Source organism: Mesitornis unicolor, unplaced genomic scaffold, assembly GCF_000695765.1.
Source record: "Mesitornis unicolor isolate BGI_N332 unplaced genomic scaffold, ASM69576v1 scaffold11487, whole genome shotgun sequence".
Taxonomy (NCBI): domain Eukaryota; kingdom Metazoa; phylum Chordata; class Aves; order Mesitornithiformes; family Mesitornithidae; genus Mesitornis; species Mesitornis unicolor.
Window position 1 is genome coordinate 152,809 of NW_010197305.1, and position 20,259 is coordinate 173,067.

A 20,259-nucleotide genomic window follows, 5' to 3' on the forward strand; every position below is an offset into this window, starting at 1 on the left:
GGGGTCGAAAGCATCCTCCCTGCGCATGCGAACGCGCCCCTTCACTGCTCAGGGGTGAGGGGCATGGGGCAGGGCAGGGACAGTGGGGTTTGGAGCTTGTGTCATGATGGCAGTGGCATTTGGGGTCAGGAGGGCTCAGCTTTAATGTAATTCCTTTGCTTTACCTTCATCTTCTCCCTGGAGAGGTGGTGATAATGCCTTCCTCTGCACTTCAGGACCCCAAAGATACCCAGTTTGCTCATGTAATAGCTCCACGGTCAGCTGGGCAGCCTTCCTCCTCCCTAGGTCATGCTAAAACCAGATTATTTGCAGTCTGAGGGCAAAATGAGGGAGGGACGGGGAAAGCACAGAGGCTCACACAAACCTGCATGGCATAGGCAGGGCTCAATAAGGACAGTCTCCCATTTTGGCAGCTGGGAAGCCCATCCATCCTTGGCCTCTTAACAAAGCCTTGTCTCAGATGTTGAGAGGTAAAAATAAATGTCATGCCGCACTGTCTGATGATTCCACAAGATTCACACTAATCAGAGCCCTTCATTAATTATTTAGCGTCAGTGAAATGTGCCAAAGGGTTCTGACACTTCAGATATGCAAAGTAATTGCCACATTTACTTCCCAGCTAATGGGGAGGCCAAGTGAATTGTACTGGGCTGAGTGGGTATGCGTGGGTGGGCAAGGAAGGGGGGACTATGACCTTCCTGCCTTCACATGTGGTTTTATCCACACCCTGGAGCCTACAGAGCTTCAGTGTGTCTCAAAGGGCTCAGAGTTGTCCCCCTGCGTGTCAGCGTGGGCTGAGCATGTCACACATGCTCAGCCATGGCTGCCTCCGTGCACCCATGAGCAGCCTGTCTCCATGCATCATGCCTCCTGTTGCTTTCTGCCTGCTCCAGGGATGCTCAGGGTCCTAAATCCAGCACGGGGACTGCTGGTTTGGTTGCTGTGAGTTGCCAGAGCAGGATTGGACACTGCATTGCAAGGGCTGTGCTCCTCCCCAGTTGCTGAAGCACGTGGTGACAAGCAGCAGCTCTCCCTGCTCCAAAATAAGTAGGTCTCGACTGCAAGTTTGCAACCTGAGGAAAACAAACAAATGCAGAGCAGTGTGGCTATATTTATCTGAAACTTAGAAGCTGTGGTTCACAGGCAACTTTGATCACTTCAAATGTCAAGCAATCTGAGGAAAAAAAAAAAGGAGGAAAAAAAGCACAATTGAAAAGCAAGTATTTTGAAATAGGTAAGAGCTGCTGCTTCCAAAATGAAGACTGGTCCCCAGTGCTAGACATCCTAATCTAGAGGGTTCAGCCCCCAGCCTTTCAGCTTCAAGTTGAGGGTACCCAAAGCCCAGACCCGCAGATGCTGGGGACCAACAGGACACAGAGACCTGCCTGACGTTCAGCAGCAGCTGATCACATCCACCTATAAAAGATGAGGTTCATCCAAACCGAAATACGGCATTTGGGTTTGGGTTTGTTTTGTTTGCATATACATAGGTTATGATTTTCTTGAATTTATCATAATTTAAAATCAATGTCGTGTTTTATTTCTGCTTCATTTGCGAGAGATTAGTTTTAAGTATCTGGCATATGAAGTGCAAGAGCCTTAGATGGAACACAGGGATATTGTGCTTTTGGTCCCTGGATTATTAATTAAGAATGAGGGATCTGATCCAGTACAAAGGGATGTTTAGTGATACCTGTCTCAGTCAGGGAGTTTTAGCAAAGCCTCAGGTACTTAAATGTTTGCAAGGAGTAAAACACTTAGGGAAGGCAGTTCAGAAATCCCAGCAGACCTTTTGCAGTGCGCACCCAGACCTATTTTACTATTTTCTTTGGAATTCCCCAGTTTCTGCAAAAGCCAAACCTGTTGCAAGGGAATTTGCTATTCATGCAGAAAATGTAGTCTGTTATCCTTCCACCTCGCACTGTTCATGTGCAGCGCTCTGGGATAGCAGCTATTTCTGTATCTCTGCAAATCTACACCATTACTCTGAAGTTACTGCTACTTCTACCATATCCACACCCTATCCATTATTGAAGAAGAGTGGTTCAACGTACTGTGATATAAGGAAAACATTTTCCCTTGCTCAGTTTTGTCCAGTGAACTTTCATGCTCCTTATTACTTGATAAAGATGGCAAAAGAGTTCCATTTTACATGTATATATTCAAATTCACTCTGTACCTCCTATTACATATTCATGCTCGCCCCAGAGTAAAGGGCTATCATTGCTTTGTAGAAGAAATCAGGAACATATGGGTTATAGTGTTTATTTTATCGAGGAAATCTGAATTCCTTAGGCCTTTTGGTTTGGTTTTCTAAATGTGAAATAGTTTTGCTGATATACCTTTAATCCTTTGGCCTTGAGAATGGGGACTGAAATTGCCTTTTCTCAGATCCTCAATGTCAGCATCCAAATGAGGACTTTCTCATTGTGTGTAGAGAGGGGGAGCGAGGATGCAGCATATTCAAGTACTCAAAGACGGAATCTGTTTTTCAGAGAGAAACCCATTTCCACAGATTCAGTGGGTTGATCTCAGTTCTACATTTTTTCTTCTCTTTTTCATCATTTTGCATCTGTATGCATAAGATACCTAGTTTTAGAGATGACTAATGGGAAGTTCCTAATGAGCTGGCTCCAGGGTGTGGATTTTCATTGCATATTTTGCTGATTTGATGCTGGAAGCTTGCTTGACCTTGCTTACGGTATCTTCCATAAGGTACATACATCTGATGCATCCTTTCCTTTTCCCTCTGCCCCATGTGAGGGGATGTGCCAGGGCAGGGCCAGCCCCTGCAATACTCAAACCATCACTGCTTTTCTGTGTAAATCTTCTTCCAGCCGATGTCCTAAAATGCCCCACAAAACCATTTCTCCTGCTTATTTCCCCAGCAAACACAACTCTGACCACTTTCCAGGCAACACTTCTGGCACATCATTTCCTGATCTAATTCTTCTAATTACCCTAGAGGCCCATAATAACATTTAAAAATCAGAGTGCTGCTTCACTGTCCAAAGCATTTCTCTAGTCAGTGCTCATATTGGCTCTCACAGAGCCCTGCTCGTGTTCTTGCTTTGCTTTCCCCTCCCACAGCCTTGCACTGACATTCCTGTCTTACACATCAGTATTTAATGGCTTTAATTTCTCCTTTTGTGTTTTTTTTCCCCCTTTGACAGTCCTAATGCACTCCTTGTCCATCCGCCTTTTGTGCCACGCAGCTCTGTTAGCATTGCTGGGATAAGCAGCCACTGCCTGCCTCTTCCAGCACCTTTCCAAGTGCTGTAGGGCTGTGTTTGCTCAGGACAGGAGCAGCTGCTTTCTAACCTCCTCCCCTGATCTGTCTGCCCTTCCTCTGCAACCTCAGCCAAGATTTGGCCATATTAGCACCTGACTTCTCAGCCCAAGCACGACGTAGAGCCATGGCTCGCCGAGTGCCATCCCTCCCTTTGCAGAGAGCATTTTGGTACCCAGGTGTCTGACATCCATGGAGCAGGCGGTTGTGGCTATTCCATCCAGCGCCGTATTAGTGATCTTCTGCTGTTTTCTGTAGAAAGCTGGGGTTGCCATGACAATTGTGTATCGGTCACAGCCAGAGCATCTGCACACCTCCACCACAAATGCATTTATCCTCCCGCCCCTCCCATGCAGTGGGGTGGGGGCAGTGGTGGGAGATGCAAAGATGCTGAGATGCTCAAAGCAGCTCTCCAGCAGGGTGCAGAGGGATGAGCAGCTCAGGCCCTGTTGAGTGACTCCCTTCCCTGAAGAAAATTACTTTTTTGGGAAGAACAGAGGCCAGGGAAAAGCCTCTGATCTGCAGTAAGTCACTCTGCACCTTCTCCTACCCGCCCGGTTTGGGCTGGCATAGGAAACTGGGTACAGGAGCAGAGAAGCCAGCAGAAACGCTGCAAACCGGAGCCCGTCTGCAAGCACCCTTGGCTACCTGTGAGAATCCCAGCCTGAATCAGAGGCTTGTGGCACAGCTGCAAAAGCATCCTCAGTCTCCCAAGTCCCTGCCTGCAGGCTGTCGGTTTAATTTGCAGTCGCATTTGCACAATTTGTAGTTGCGTTTTGCACTTGAACAGAGCATCCCAGCCCCTGAGTCGGCACCTGGAGCTTCAAAACTTGGGCCTGATCCCAGTAGGGCAGGAGCTAGAGGCGGCCCCTGTAAGCTGGAAGCAAAGCTTCAGGCATTTCTGTGGGCACATCTTCCCTGGGGGCTGCCCCAGAGCTGCCTCGGCCCAGGACCTGGGTGTGTGAAGAAGTGAAGAGCAGGACTTGACCCAGCAGGACCCATCGTGTGCTGCTGTGTGCCAAAGCTGGGTTGGTGTGGCACTTTGCCCGGGCTCACAGCACGTCTGCCTGCCTGGGGCACAGTGCTCTCTGTGTGATGCTGCACCGCATACATGCGTGCTTGTACCGGCGTGGTCACTGCTCACGCTCTTATTTCTGCCTCTTAACTGCCTCCTGCTCCCAGCAAAGCAGCTCGGATGAGCTGTGCCTGCCAGCATTGTGGGGTGAGAGCCAGTGAGATGAGCTGCTCTGGGGCCACCTCCTCTGCTTCCAGCACAGGACCTTGCCCAGGCAGAGACAGAGGCCCTGGTGGCTTCTGGCAAAGCCCAGGCCTCGTTTCCCCAGCTCAGGCACCGGCCACCAGACCTTGCTTTGAGAATTTGCTAGAAGTGTGTCTTCATCCCTTCTGGGCATGCTTGGCTAGAGAAAGCTCTTCTATCCCCCAGCATCCTTGCCCAGCACCAGGCAGGATTTCACCATTTCCAAGAGCAATGCAATCTCAATTAATCTTTATGATCTTGCTTGATTTCCCCTTGTCTAAGAATGACAGCCAGTAACCCGTATTGTAAAAATGTGAGGCTCTGTTGCTAGAGCAGCAGATGTTGTGCTGGCTGCTGCAGAAATAAAGTTTAAAAAGCAGACGATGCTCCAAATTTAAGTAGACCAAGCAGACCCAGAGACCTAAGAGAGATGATTCGCAAGGTCACGTAGGAAGCCTGTGGCAGATGCAAAGTCTGAACGTAGATCTCCTGAGGCCCAGCCGCGCTGTGGTCTCAGGACTGTCTTCTCTTTTGTCTTCCAGTCCATTAGGAAGATCAGTTAATGAAATGGAATTAATAATGCCAGCTGCAGCACCAGCAATGCTGTAAGGGAGACAAATTTAGCAGCGCAGGCTTAAAAGCAGCAGGCTAGAAAATGGGGGTAGGCTGCAAGAGCCGTAAGAGCCTGTTCTAATGGGGGAATGCAGTAATTTAGTCAGAGTTTTAGGGTCTCATCAGCTTTACTGATCAAATCTTAAAGGAGGAATGAAGATGTACCAACCACCTCCGTCAAAGGAGAGCAACACCTGATTTTAAGGTTCCCAGCAATTGAGAAAAGTAGTCCCACTGGAAAGAATCAAAAGACTTTTCTAGGTCAATGGCAGGAATAGAGGCTTCATTTCTATGATCCTCATGGTTCAAAAATAACATTAAAGAACCAAGAGAAATTATCCACTGCTGAAGAGCCAGGAGTAAATCAAAACTGATCCTTAGGTGTTTGGCATGCTGTTGCCTGCAGTAGTCAGTGAATTCAAATGGCACTGCCGAAGCCCCAGCCATCGCTGGGATGGCTGGTGGAGAGGATCTCTGCCAGGTTCACTGAGGAACTGCACATCCGTGGTTCAAAGAGCAAAACAGATAACTGTTTTTTAACAATAGTGCCAAATCTAAGGACTTCCCCACAAATGACTCACTTACTAGGACTCAAAGAAAGGCCAACTCACTCCTGGGGAGGGAAGTGAGTGCAAAGTGTGTCTCACCTGACTCTTTCACCCACTCATTTGACTCATGTCACATGGTTGTTGCCAAAGACGTTAACATAATCTCAGACTTTGAGCAAAAATGGGCATGAAGAGCAGTTCTGCTGAGCACAAAGTGAAACAGAGGCAGCAGAGCAGAAGCTCAGCAACACATCTCAAAACTCACTTCTTGTCCCTGCGAACAACTCAGATATTTTGACTGATGATTTTAAAAAAACCCTTCATAAACCCAGGGATTTCAAGACTTCTAAAAGAAATCTCAGGGAAGCTGGAACATTATGTAATGTGCCAGGACATGGGGTTTCTTTTGGAGTATTTGGCTCCAGACTTAAACTGCACCAGTTTAAGACAATATTGTCTTTTTTTACCAGCTTATTGTTTCCTTTTGTGGTCTAAAGACCTGAGAAAAAAGTAATTCATCACTGCATTACATCTCCAAAGGGAAAACACCAAAGACCCAGGGCAAGAGACAGCACGGACAGAGCTGTGTGTATACCACCTAGGCTGCAAATAGCGGATCTGAAATAGCCGTGAGCATCTCCCAGCTCACGGCCTTTTCACCTGAGCTGCCTCCGAGTGATTCTGCAGCCCAGAAAACGTGTGGTGCAAGAATGACTGCGAGGCAGCGGGAAGGGCGAAAGCAGAGCCAAGATCTGGCCCATTCCTCTGCTATTGACAGCCTTCTCACGAAAATGTAATTGCTGGCTGCCCTTGGCGTGGAGTACTTGGGCAAAAATTCCTCATTGCTCTTTAGAGCTTCAAGACATATTAATGCAACTTGTAAAATAGCATCCCTTCTATTTTTGTTGCTAATGCCAAGAACAAATTAGCTTAGAAGAAAAACCCAATCGTCTCCCTTAATGCTGTTGTTCTCCTAAAATGCTAAATGTCAGGATGTTACAGCACCATGTTGCAGAGCTGACGCTGCCCTCAATGTGTCCCACGATGCGTTGACTTGGAGTGATGCAGAGCGCTGTGCTGAAAAACATAATCAGTCCAAAGTGTCTTCAAAGTCACTGCACTTAGAGCAGAACTGGCAGCAGTTTCAGCTTTATCTTTGAATTTGTTATCATTAAATATTCTTTAAAACCAATGCTGATCTCTGTCCTCCAGCAGGATTGTTAAGGGATGGCCCTGAAGTTTAGGGCCATGCATGATCCTTCCCTTGGTAGAACAGTGGGTACTTCTGAGCTCGCATGGGCTGTTATGGCGATTCACGTATATTTACTTAAAAACCCTTAAACGTTGCTAACTCTCAGCTCATCAGAACTCATCAGCAGTGCCAAGGTAGGCTTGGGTCACTGAGGAAGTGGGAAGACCTCCGGAGGGGAGCAAGGTAGGGCTGGAGAGCTGGTCCTGACATGGTGCAGTACCACCCCAGTGGCCCACACACCATGGCAGGGTGCCCGTGTCCTTTGCTGAGCTGTTGTCTGCACAACAGGGGTCAGGAGATGGAAAGAAATGAGGCAGACAGCAATATCCCATTTCAGTATTACTTGACCAGAGGTTTCCCTCAGTGGGAGGTTAGGATGAGCTGAAAGGAATCGGGTAACTTTATTTTAGTGAGTCCTTACCTCACACATCCTACCTACATGGGCCATTTTATCACCAGCAGAGCTACATAACAGGCAAATACTGATGAGCCCCGTTGGCTTATGGCTGCGCCATCAGTACTGAGCCCTAGGTGACCTCACCAAAACATCTGTAAGATCTGTAATCATTACAGTAACACCCTATGGCAGAAGGAGGCTTCCCATGGACAGTGCTTTGGAGGAAAGGGAAGCAAATTTCACTGACTGCTTTTAATCCTATTTTCATTCATGATCACAGGAAAACTCTCGTCCAAGACTGCATCATCCTGCAGTTGATGCCAAGATCTCTGACCTGTGCATGTCTCACCCTTTTAAGATCCAGGCAGCACTGTGCTTATTTGTGCTCAGTACGTGATTAGTTGGTGGTCCTGGCATGGTTCTGTTGCAGAGAACAGTTCTCACCCTCAGTCTATTGATGGCCAACTACTGAGCCCTAATTCTGGCTCATTACTTACTGAATAATTTAAATTCTCATTGTAGGAATGCATTTTTTATCAATTACCATTTTAGTCCTGGATCCACCCAGTGCTTTCTGTGCAAGTCTGTGTTTTCTAAGTAGGTTCATCTCACAGTTCCAGTTCAGTTCTGTTTCTGACACAAATGAATCGTTCTTGTTACTGGTGGTAAAGTGATGGGTTCTGGTGCCCATGAATTATAATAGCTCTGGAAGTAGTGTGGGACAATCTAATTGCATGAGCCAGGTCCGAAGAGACACTTTTCCAAAGAGAAGTAAGAATTTAAGCAGGAAAACTGATGGTTTGGTTCATTTTGGCAGCCTGGGGAAGGAAGTGGAGACTTGAAGTCTAGGGCAAGAAAAATATCTTCCAACAATGAAGGAAAGGAGAAATCATCACTGTTTCATACAACACTGGGATGCTAAATGTACATGGACCACTATTCTGTCTAAAGGGAATTTGTCTTTTATTCTTGACTGAGAAATGTTGTGGGTTACAGTGAGACTGAGCAGAGGTTTTGTCTTCTCACTGCTGTGTTTCTGGTGGTACATGCCCAACAGCCATGAGTTTCACCAATGCTGTGCTGTTTTCTACTCTTGCTAAGGGTCTAAACCAATCAGTCCATGCTGAGAAATCATCCCTTGCTGACCTGTTTCTTCCTTTTTTTTTTTTAACAAAGTCAGGAAGAACACAAAATCAAAACTTGCAACATTATTTGTAGATGATTTAATCTTACTGTATACAATGGCAATTGAAGCCAGTTCTGCACCAATTAGTTAATTATTTCCCTGTTAGGGGACTGAAGATGCTGGATTGAAGCCTAGAAAAGGTCTTCTGGGGGATTTCAAAGATGGTTTTGAAACATGAACAATAGCTGTTGGCCTCCATAATCCCAGCAGAGTTTCCTACATAAAGGTTAAGATCACAATGTGCTGAATCTCTCCTTAAATTTTGGCTTTCTTCTGTGAGATGAGTTACCTGAGGGAAGGATGAGTGACCTACTACTGCCATTTGGAGGAGATCTCTGTTAACTCAGGCATTAAAGACAGTTTGGTTTTGGAGCTGAAAAAGCAGAGAGGTTCAAACTCCATTCCCTGTGCTGATGTGTACATGAGCCACTGTGTCTGTGCTGGTGTCTGTTTCCATATAAAAATGCTAAACTCAGTATAACATGGCTAAGGTAAAATTATTTCATAAACCAGCATCATCTAAAAGGTTAAATGCAGCCTCAGTGCTGAGAGGTTCCCCAGTTGGGATCGTTCTGCCAACAACGACCAAGTCTGATACGCTGTGTCTCAGGCCACCCTTCAGTGACATGAGGTGACTTTACAGGGAGGTTTTTTTGTGATTAACAACCACCCCACTCCCCAGAATCTGAAAGGCAAATAGGTTGGGTGGATGTAAAACATTTTCTTTCCCAGTATTTACCAAGTACCGTGTTGCCATTGCTTAGTTATGACATCTCTACAAGGCTACTTACAGTAGTTTATCGATGGGGAAACTGAGGCAAGGGCAATGACTTACCCAGGGGAGGAGCATTGGGGCTGGTGTTAGAATTCAGCCGTGAGTGAGCTCACAGTTACTACAGGGAGCATATGGTTTTTCCCAAGTCGTCCTGTATACCTGCACTCTTACACCTCCAACCTGGGTTTGTGCTGCTTTTGAGCAGCAGGAGGAGGCAATGCTCATACCCTGCTCACCCTAACTTGGGTGCAGCTTGGGGTACTCGGCATCCTGGTGCAGCTGGGGTTAACATGGGGGCTGTGGGGCTGTGTGGGTCATCTGGTACCTGTGGGTGCTCATACCTGCAGGGGCAGAAGGGTGGTCCCTGGTGCTGGGGCTACTCTCCTGTTTTCTTCTGTTTCTGGAATAGTTTTGAAAAAAAATAGGGTTGCTCTGCTGGGGTCAGATCCTGCCCTTGGTTTTCTCCTGCTGGCTCCCTGACCTCACCCAGCTGGAGGTGTAAGGGAAAATTTGCCCCTCACCAAAAAAAACCCCAAACAAACAACCAACCAACCACTGGATTTCATCACTCTCAGGAAATTTCTGGAACATGAATAGTCACAACCATGCAGCCACATAGGAAACACTGCTCCCCCTCTCACCCCCTCCACCCACACCCAATTTGTTTTTATTTCTTTGCCGTCAGGTTGCCTTAACCATTTCGATGGCTTAGGAGGCTAAGCCACTGAGCACAAGCTTTTGATTTGAAAGGCAACTGCATCCCCTTTTCAAAGGAGCCTGCTCCCTAGGGCAACCACATCACACTGCTGATTTGCTGCAGTGGAGACCGCAGCGCGTACAATATGCCCTCCCCCCTCCGCCTGTGCTGCTTACAGCATCAGTCCGGAGCCGAGCGGGGAGACGGGAGCGGTACCCGCTAACCCACCCATGCTCGGGAATGCCTGGCTGCTAACGCAGTGCCTCTGACGGGAAGGACCGGCAGCTCCTCAGCTCTCCGAGATGCAAGCCAGTGCCGATTCCACCAAGATGGACTGTCTTTGGAGCAACTGGAAATGTCAGGGTATTATATCTATTCTAGTGTTGCATGCTAGAAGGACTGCATGGCAGAGGAGGCAAAGGCAGGATCCATCCATTTTTGCATTGTTCACCTGTGGGCCTTTGCATGCTGCTTTCTCTCCCTCCCCGTGAAGCTTTTCTTTGGGGGTATTTTAAGAAAGGAAGATAAAAAGCCCTTAATTCTGTTCTTTAAATGTATTTATCCCATCTCCAGCTGCCTCACCCTGAAAGCATCCAGGATACAGGACCTTCCTTCCCACCTTACAGCTCATTCCCAAAGCATCCGCCCTTGCTGTTAACGGTATCATTTCTCATCCCCGACTCTCTCCGCCGGGCATGATTTCGTACCTTTCGGGCTTTAGAAAAGCTGGGTGACGGTAAATTTGTGCCTGCTCGGGCTCGCGAGGGTTCAAGGCGGTGGCGTTGGGCTCCTGGGTGCATCCTGCCCACGGACACACCCATAGTGAGGGCTTAGCCTAGCGTCGACACAAAGAAAATGCAGCTTCGGCAAGAAGTGCGATAGCACCGAGGTGGCCGCGGCATTGCCACCCACTTCATACTTTGCTGTAGGATTGCTTCAAAAAAATAAAGTAATCCCTTCGTCGTGCTTTTGAGCGCTCCGCTGAGCCAGTCGGGGGCAAAACGTTGCGGTGATGTTGTCTTGCTGCTGAGTAGGCGAGGGGAACAATAGCATCTTCCTTTCGGGCTTATTTTCAGCTGATTTTGAGCGGTTTGGTGTCTGCGCTGGGTGGGGCTGGCTACCTTCCCAGGCGCCTCGGACAGCTTTTCAGCCATTTTTAGTCGGCTTTGCACTTCCCAGCCAGCATCCAGCCTTTGTTTTGATAAAAGACCGTCTCTGTGACGCTGCTGGGTGGGCAGATTAGAGGGAGAAAAGCTAGCGGCTGATCCTGCCGGGCAGGCTGCTGCCGGCTTTGGGCAGGCTTTGTTTGAGTCTGTTTTTTAATTTCAAGGTATGTGTTTACACTGAACAGGCAGTGCATGATGATTGTGCTCTCAACAGGGTCCTGCATCATCTCATCAAAGGGAGCAGGATGCTTGCAGACGTAGTTTCACAGATGCAGTTTAATGCAACAGAAGCTAGGAAACCTTCCTAAAGTGTCTTTCTGGGGAGGGGAGGGCAGTGTCTGTCAGACAGATGCTTGCCTCTAGGGAGACTGATATTTTTGCAGTCTTAATTCAGCACCTAATTGTATTTATGGTCTGAGGGGTTTCTTAAGGAAGACGAATAGCTGGGAAGTAAACAGATGCACCTGTTAAATGCCACCATGCTGTAATCAAGGGCTAGGGTTTCCTATAGGATTGCATGGTTCGTTAGGCTTGTATGGGAGAGCCACAACTAAACTTCAGGGTCCTTTTATCTCAGATTTGCAGATAAACTTCCTTGTTGGGTGAGGGTTGGGGTTTTTGTATGTTTTGGTTCCAAAAAGGCTCAGTATTTTGCTCATCCTTATAGGAACACTAATTTGCTGAGTCAGATTGCTGAGCCACCTGTATTTAGAGGCAAACTAAGTATTTGCCCTCTTTATCAGAAAAAAGTATTTATTTATAAATTTTTAAAAAGGGGGGACTAAGAAAGGGCATGCTGCTATTGTTTAATTAATAATTAACAATAATAGTGAGCTTTCTCTCCTTCTGTACTCTCCTTTTTGACACTAAGAGGTAGATTTGCTGAAAATTAAATGACACAATATGTCCCATGCTGATTTGGAAAAAAAATTCAGATCTGAAAAAATCATTGCAGCAAAAATAAATCACTTGCCTTGCTTCCACATCATTTGCATATCTTTTTCTTTTTCTTGGGTCGTGGTTTATGATTCAAAAATGATCCTGCAGGAAACATGAAATAGTCATAGAATATTATTTCTGTCAGTAAAATTCTTTGATCAGTCTCAGATAAAATAGAAGGAATTGGAAATTCAGAAGAATGAAGACTAAAGACTTGATTCATCGATTCTTTTAATATCTATTATTCATGTAGCCTCTGGGTCAACCCAGAATATCAGTTTCATGCAAACCAGGAATTGTTTAATTTAGCCAGCTTCATTATCAGTGGAATTACGGTTCATCTCTGAAAACTCTGGAATATGTCTGTGAACATAACAGTTGCAGACACAAACCTCAGTAAATACAGAGCGTAGTTTTACTGAAATTATGGAAAAACGATGTTGAGGTTAATCTAAGTTTTAGTTACTAAATAGTCAAGCCTGCAACTAGCTGTATCATGGGTTTGTAGAGTTGGGTGGGGATCTTGAGGAGCTGCAGAGACACTCGGTGAAGCTTTGGCTTTGCTCCACAAAATCTGCGTACTGTCATTTTCCTTGCAGCATAGCAACTGACGGTGCTACATGCGTTCAGAAATATCGCAGTGTGTCTTACCCATCCATCCTGCAGGTACAGCGCGATTATGTCAATGGTAGAACATGGTGCAGCCCCTCAGAGGAGCAGGAGACTAATTTGGCCCTGCTGGGCATATGCTTCATTCAAAATATTATCACAGGCGCTCTGAGGAACTGCAGCCGCCTTCCACACCCAAGCCATCCTCCACGCTGCAGGTGATGCATTTGAAGTAGGCTGGGATGGAGCCATGCATAATGCATGAGCGTGCGGAGAAACGTCTGCGACTGGGCATGCTGGTTGATGGGGGCCTTCGTGTTGCAAGGTGTAGCCCGTGCCAGCCGTGCGACGCGCCGCAGCGCACAGCTTCCCGAGGGGAGCCTCCGGGTTCAGGTGGTGGAGCAGGTCTCTGTGTCTTCCCTGGGGACTCAGCCTGGCTTGGCAGGACTCATGTCCATGCCTTGCTGGAGAAGTTTCTCTGGATTAGGAAGGCCTTGGCACTCCAGCTGCGTGGAGCTCTTTGATGTCAGTACGCTGGTCCCCATTAATATGCCCTCTTTCAATGTTTCTTCTACATTTCAGCTCTTGGGTGGCCATAAGTGACACACTTCTTCCTTCAGCTTCAACCTCCTGCAAGACTCATTTAAAAAGAAAATCTGAAAGATCCAGAGAAAAAGGCCTCTGAACCATTCATAGAAATGTTCCTAAATATTATCCATATTACACTTATGACTTAATGTGGAAAAGGACTGCAGACTTCATCAAATCCATCTATCTGCATAACACCACTGAGTTATTGACTAGCATTTTCTTGGCAGCTGTTTCCAGCTTCCTTGCTTGCTTGATATATCAACTGGTTTCCAGGAGGTGCTGAGAAGCTTCACCAACTATTCGTGGCAACATTCCCCACTTTAAGACTGATAAAGGAGTTCAGTGGCAATAATATGGATGTATGCTATTAATCTATAGTCTTATTGACAGTTCTGAAGTCTGTCTAAATACAGCTATTATAATGAGGATATTACTTCAGCCAGTTGGTACCTTTAGTGCTTTCCTGAAAATACTGTGGGCTGAACTCTCAGCTGGGATCCACTGTCTTGCTCAAATGAGCTCTCCTTCTTTTCATCAGCTGAAGGTCTGTTGCAGTAGTTGGTTCTTATGTTGGACCTTGGTAGAGCTAAAATCTTGGAACCAAGTCATCTGATGTAACCAATTTAGCTAATAGTTTCACAAAGTTAAACTAACTTATGAGGACTGACTTCCTAATTTCACAGTTGATTTCCTGTGAAATGTGAATGAAATTTGTCGAGATTTGTTTTCCTCTTTCAGATTTGCTTTCGTTTTTTTTTGTTGCTGCTGCAGAGATTGTGTGAATCCTTCCTCAAGCACGTTTCTGTTGATGGCAATATGACTGTAAGATCAAGAGCTTAAAGTCAGAGGACAAACTCTCTTAGATGAGCTTCATGCTGTTTCGCTGCCAGCAAACACTTTGAGCTAGGTGGCATCAAAAAATCAGTGAGATTTCAGTAGTTCTGCCGAAATGTGCTCTGCATACCTGCTGTGCCATGTCTGAATGTAATTTTTTCATTCTTTTTCTTTTAAGAATAGGTGGACAGTATTCCTTCATTGTCAAAACAAGGAGAAAATTCCCCAAAAGTTGGATTACTTTAAGGTATTCCCTGAGCAGCAATTGAAAGTCTAGAAAGAGAGTGATGATGAGACAGTAGCTGAAGGCAGCCTTGGAGGGCTGCTTCTGCTTTCCTTAGGTCTCTGGGAAGTGAGTTTTGATGAGACTTTTTTGATATCAGAAGGGATACTCTCTCCATGTCATCTTTAATTCTCACAAATAACATAGGTCTGAGCCATTCATTAAGTGTTTGGGTAGAGTTAGGAAAGACCCAAGTCTGTTATCTTGGTCTAGGAGCATCTCAGGAACATCTTAATATTTCCATAGCATTATGTGTATTCAGGAACTCTGCTTGGTCTCCTTGATTTCTGCTTACTTAAGGTGAGAGCAATAACATCCTCCACAGAAACTGGCCAAGGCAGGCAGTGATATGGTTTGATGAGCAGGAGGTGTGTGGAGGAGGCTTTCTGCTGCTGCTATGTTAAATCCTGGTCTTAAAGCATCTCTCATCGCAAAATGATGAAAACAATAACAACAACATCAGTAATAGTAATAATAGTAATAATAGTAATAATAGTAATAGTGATGATGATGATGATGATGATAATGACGATGATGCAGCAGCAGCAGCAGCATTGTAGGGCTGATTTTTTTATTGCCAATCCTCTTCTGTCTACCTAAGCCCACTCTGGTGCTTCATATAAGGCAATCAAAAAAATCTTTTTTGCTCACATGTTGGTCCTGCAGCTGGAGGAGGATACAACATGTAGGGCATCATATATCAAGACTTTCCTTTTCCCTGGTCCTGTTTCTGCTCCAGGTCTCCTTTCCTCAGAGTCCGGGATCTGAAGGTCTGGACTTTCCCACTGAGTCTTGAGGCAGGTGAATGATAAAGATACAAAGCTGAACTGAGGACAGGAAGTTAATGGACAAAGTGTGTACAAGAGGTGTGGAGAGATCCCTAAATGCTGGAGATAAAAGATAATGAGAGACGCCTCGTGAAAGAGCACAGATACTCTGTCTTGGCTCTGCTGTTCATCACAGCCGTCTCCTGCAGGCACCAGACTGCTCATTAAATGGTGTATCCATCTGTATTGTTTTTGAATCAGATCTGTTGTGGGGAGGAGAGCAATGACCACATTGGATCCTTCACTGGAGAGAAAAGGGAAAGCCTGGTCCTGCAGCTTGTGGTTAAAGCTGCAAACTGGAATTTTTTTTGAATGTGAACAATATTTACTTCTATTGAAGGCCTTACAGCTTTGTTTCATTCGTTGTCAAATACTGTTGCAGCAATGCTATGAACAAGATTGCCCTTTTTAAAATCACATTTCCTGATCTTTCTATTTCCAGTAAGCCTGAGAAATTACTTATGAAGTCGTTTACACTTACGAAGTCATGATATTATCCTGTATACAGAATTAAAGGCTGTGTGTAGTCAGGTTTTTCTCCCTTCTCATTAATACTAATAATAGGGGATGAAACTATACAGCCCATTGATTTTACCTCCTAAGGAGGCCAAAAGAGGCCTCTGCTGTGGGGAGGGCACCTTGATCCCATCTGAGGGTGTTATTAGTTTGCTGAAGGGCATATAGACTCTTATTCAATCATCAGGGCTCGTGAGCCCTATTTGAAGGCTGGACACAACAGTTTTGCACATACTTTTTGTGCTAAGTTCCATGTAAATGCTGCTTGATACATGTTCATTTTTCATACAGTTGTTGCAGTAGAGGAAAAACTTGCAAATTCGGGAGAGAATTGAGGTTTTCAGGGAAGGGAGAAGCTGTGGATGATGTGAGTTGTCCAGTGTGTGCTCAGTTGATCTTCAGTAATTTTAATCTTAAAATGCTTTCTTTGAGACACAGAATGGAAAGATCCCTCTGGGATGTCCACTCAGAAGCCTTGGCCTGCAGCTGCCCAGCACCACGGGGCTTCTGGGGACCACATAAACCACCAGAGCCCAGTCCTGATGGTTCCACCAGGTCCTGAGCAGAATGAATTCAGGAGCATCACTACTTAGTCCACCTCAGCCGTCTCAAGTCACTCGCCTCTTGCCTCCAGCACTGCCCTTTCCCACCCCCAGGTTGCCCTTCTGGCTTTTTTGATGCCAAATATTGAGGAGCAGAAGTATTTTCTGCTGAAAGCCATGATGAGAGCTGAAAGAGCTTTCAGACACTGTACTCAGGAGCAGATCCTTGCTGGCACAAACGTTGTTTGCTGCAGCCATTATATTTTTGAGGTTCCTTTTTGTTTGCCTTGCTAACGTGGGTATTTACCAGATACTCGTATTAACAAATGGTTGCTTGTATCACAGAGTTTACCTTTGTGCATCATTAGTCTGCGGTTGGCCCCAAATAGAGACCTCCCATTAGTTTAATGAGATGAAGTTATACCATAATGTATAGCTGAGACAGTGATTTGGCACACTTGGAAACTTTTTATTTCAAATAGAAGGCCACTTGAGTAACGTTCACAAGTTCTGCTGTCAGCTAAACAACATGGTCAGGCAGTACTTTCAAATAAATAGCTCGTTAGACATGCTTCTCTAGAAAAATTCTTCAAAGGCAGTTGCAGTGACCTGCAGCACTGCTGTCTTAGAGGTGCCTGGCAAGTCCTCCTTAATAAATACAAATTGAGGCAGTTCTGGCAAAACCCAGGGTCCTTTCATGCCTCCACAAATGAGCCAGACCTGTTGTTCTGGAAAGAAGGCAAAGTGGCCGTCACTGCTTCCCTCCTTCCAGGAGGCTAAAGGGAGATCATGCAGAGCTACAGCTGAACAGCTTCTGCATGTTAATGGACACGGTCAGGATTTTCAAAACAGAAGGAACCCAAACCTCAGTGAAGCCAGGGCTGATTTCAGTGCTTGTTTGCCAAACCCTGGTTGAAAATACTAGCTGCAAATCTTAGGCTTTCAGAAGTGTGTCTTGCTTAGCCAGGCAGATTGACCCACTGTCCAGCTGCACGCACATCACATATCGACAGGCTCACATGGCGCCAGCCTCCAGCTTCATGCATATTCAGCGTGCATGGCTCAGAATCATGCCATTGTAGTTGGCTCTAGGCTGTGCCGTGTGTGCGCGCACACACATATGCACACACACACACACACACACAGCGTCTGCAACACATCCAGTGCTTGCAGGAATCTTGCTGGCACTGAGACCTTTTATTCCTTCCCTAATGGGGCAATTTGTCACTAAGGATTGACCGAAGCAATTAATTATTATGTTATTAACTGATGCTGTGAGGGATCCCCTGCCCTCTGATTTATTTGGGGAACACTGTACCCAGCTAAAAGCCAGCCTCGAAGCCTGTCTCAACCTGGTTGAGCCTGGGGCCAGCATGTGCTGGCAAGTGGCTTTGCAGAGCGGTGTGTACTCCAGCTGAGCTCTTGGCCCTGCCATCCCCATACTCACTGCATCCCCCTGTGCTGGGGGATACGAGCCTGGGTGGTTTTCTCTTTGACATGTGAAGGAAGGGATGTAGGCATGAACAGGTAGCTACCCTTCATCAGAGACTGAGACCACCATTTCTGCTCTGTGACCTGTTGAAGGACTATGGGGTTCCTAAGTGTTTGAGGGAGTTTTTTGCTCTCTGAATCAGTTTTACATGAATATAAGATAAGATGAAACTCAAAGCAGACATATAAATGTGGCAGACAACCTCATCTTTCATTTTAATTCCCATTCAGAATGAAAAACAGAGATGCAGCCTGCCCTGAGTTCACCTGATAATGAAGGAGCAGATTTCTCATCACTTTGCCCCTTGGTATCTCTTTGCAACACCAGACACCGATGTGGGAGGTACTTTTACTCTGGTGTAAACAGTTACAGGGGGAAATGGCACCCTGAGGAAGCCAGGCAAAGGATCTCAGCTAGGGTGTTCTGCACCCAGTGCGCCTCTGACCGCCTTTAATTTATGTAAGGAAATGTAGGGCAAAAATACTGTAAAAGCCTTTGAAGTGCCTGAAGCTGCAACTGAAGGAGCAAACATGGCTCTGACACATAGCTTAGGTGTATTCAGCAGCACTTAAATTCCAGGGGAACTGATACAGCTCCAAACCTTGAGGCCTGATGACTAAAAAGTGCTTTCTCCAGGGAAGCCCCTAGGCTACGGCTGGACCCCACAAGTCTCCACTGATTTCTAGCTCCAAACTCTCCTTCTTCCCCTTCCCTGCCCAAGGAGTTGTGAGGTTCACCTGTCTCCTGCACTGCCTTTTGCAAGGTGGTTTGACTCACCCCTTTCTCCCTGAGGGAGAGGAGAGGGGATTGCTGCAGGAATGGCAAATCCCTCCTGAGCAGCTGGACATGGCAGCAGTGCTGCAGCTCCCGTCCCTGCAAGGGAGAGCAGGAGGAGGCAGATTTGGATCCTGCCCTTGAAAATCCTGCCTGACCTCCTGCAGGCTGTGGGTGGGCGGTTGTGTCCCTCAGCTGGGCCTGGGCACTGGGGCAGCCACATAAAAATCATTCAACTCGTATCTCCCTCCCCTGTGCTGAGATTTTCCGTCTAGCAGTTGGCACATATTTTTTCCATGCACATGGGAATATTTGCCTCAGGTCTAAAAGACACAGGATCGCTCTCTCCCAGGTCCCATTTGGCTGGCGAAAGAGGCCAGCTGCCTTTTCATCTCCTCCCCTGTGCATGCACATACCCCAGAACTGTGTCATTTGGCTTCTGTCCATCTCGCTCCGAGTTGTGGCAAGACTTTCCTTACCTGATACAGCTTAGTAAATATCCCAGTCATTTCATGGCAGAAAGGGATCTGGTCGAGCCTGTCTCGAGTCATAGAATCAGAATCATTTAAGTCGGAGAAGATCTTGAAGATCAAGTCCAACCATTACAAGTGGTTCAGCATCTTCCTTATTGAGGGAAACAAGAAAATTCAGTTTGACATCTCTCTGCATGAGAACGCAGCCCACCTCGTCTGCAGGAATATGAGGCAGAAGACCCTAGAATGAAAGAGAGAGGGCTTAGTTGCTTGTCTGGAGTCTTACCATCAAGTGGGATTGATTCAGTGATCTCTACTGAAGCAGGCTTTTGTATTTGTTGGCTCAGCGCTCGTTTGTTTGCCGACCCACTGCCTGTGTCCCACTGTTTTCCCCTGGTGCGTGGCCTTTTTCTCTCATCAGTAGATGATGTTCCCCATACAGTATCCTGAGCTATCTCACCTGTGCTCGTTTCATTTAACATGAAGGTATTGTGTGACAGAAAATTTAAGTATCTCAGAAAGTGACATCTGCATAAATTTTCAATACCATCATCAGACAGAGGAATTTTTAAGCACAAAAATGATCGGGCTGTGGATAATACGTCCTGTCCAAATGCTCACTGGTGAAAGCACACCAGTTGCTGTGCTGTGGAATTTTGCAGAGCCTTGACTGAAAAGGAGTATGAAAAAATGGTAAAAACTGCACACTTGTGTTCTAGATGCCATTTTTAAGGGTGATTTGCAAGTCACACACTTCCAACACCTCAACACTGTAAGCAGTTCTTGTAGCTGCAGCTGCCTGCATCAATGCAGCTGCATCTGCTGCTAAACTCCCTGGTGTAGGTGCATGCTCTGGCTATGTGGTGACTGCATTTTGGAGCATTTCCTAGTCCATGCCCCTGGGTTTCTGCAGGAAGGAGACCTGGGCATGTGTCTGGAAAGGCTCTGGCCTGGTCCCTGATTCGTAAATTCATCACCCAGGACCTCAGTGTGTACCACCACGATCCCCATCCCTTGGCTTCCCTGCAGCCCATAGAGCTCTCCATGTGCCCTCATGATCATGAGTGCTGAGCACTGGCACTTGTTAAGGGATATTGTGTTGTGTGTGTCGATGGAGAATATCCTAGGATGTGAATGTTGCATGAAGAGAAAAGAGCTTGGTAATACAAAAGCAGTTTCTGCATTCAAGCTCTTCACTT

The 20,259-nt window shown here is 46.3% G+C and overlaps 1 protein-coding gene across 1 annotated transcript in view; it reads left to right on the forward strand.

The window, feature by feature from the left end:
* Positions 1-20,259, forward strand: part of LOC104544028 (reticulon-1-like) — a 109,467-nt gene that overhangs the window by 83,460 nt on the left and 5,748 nt on the right.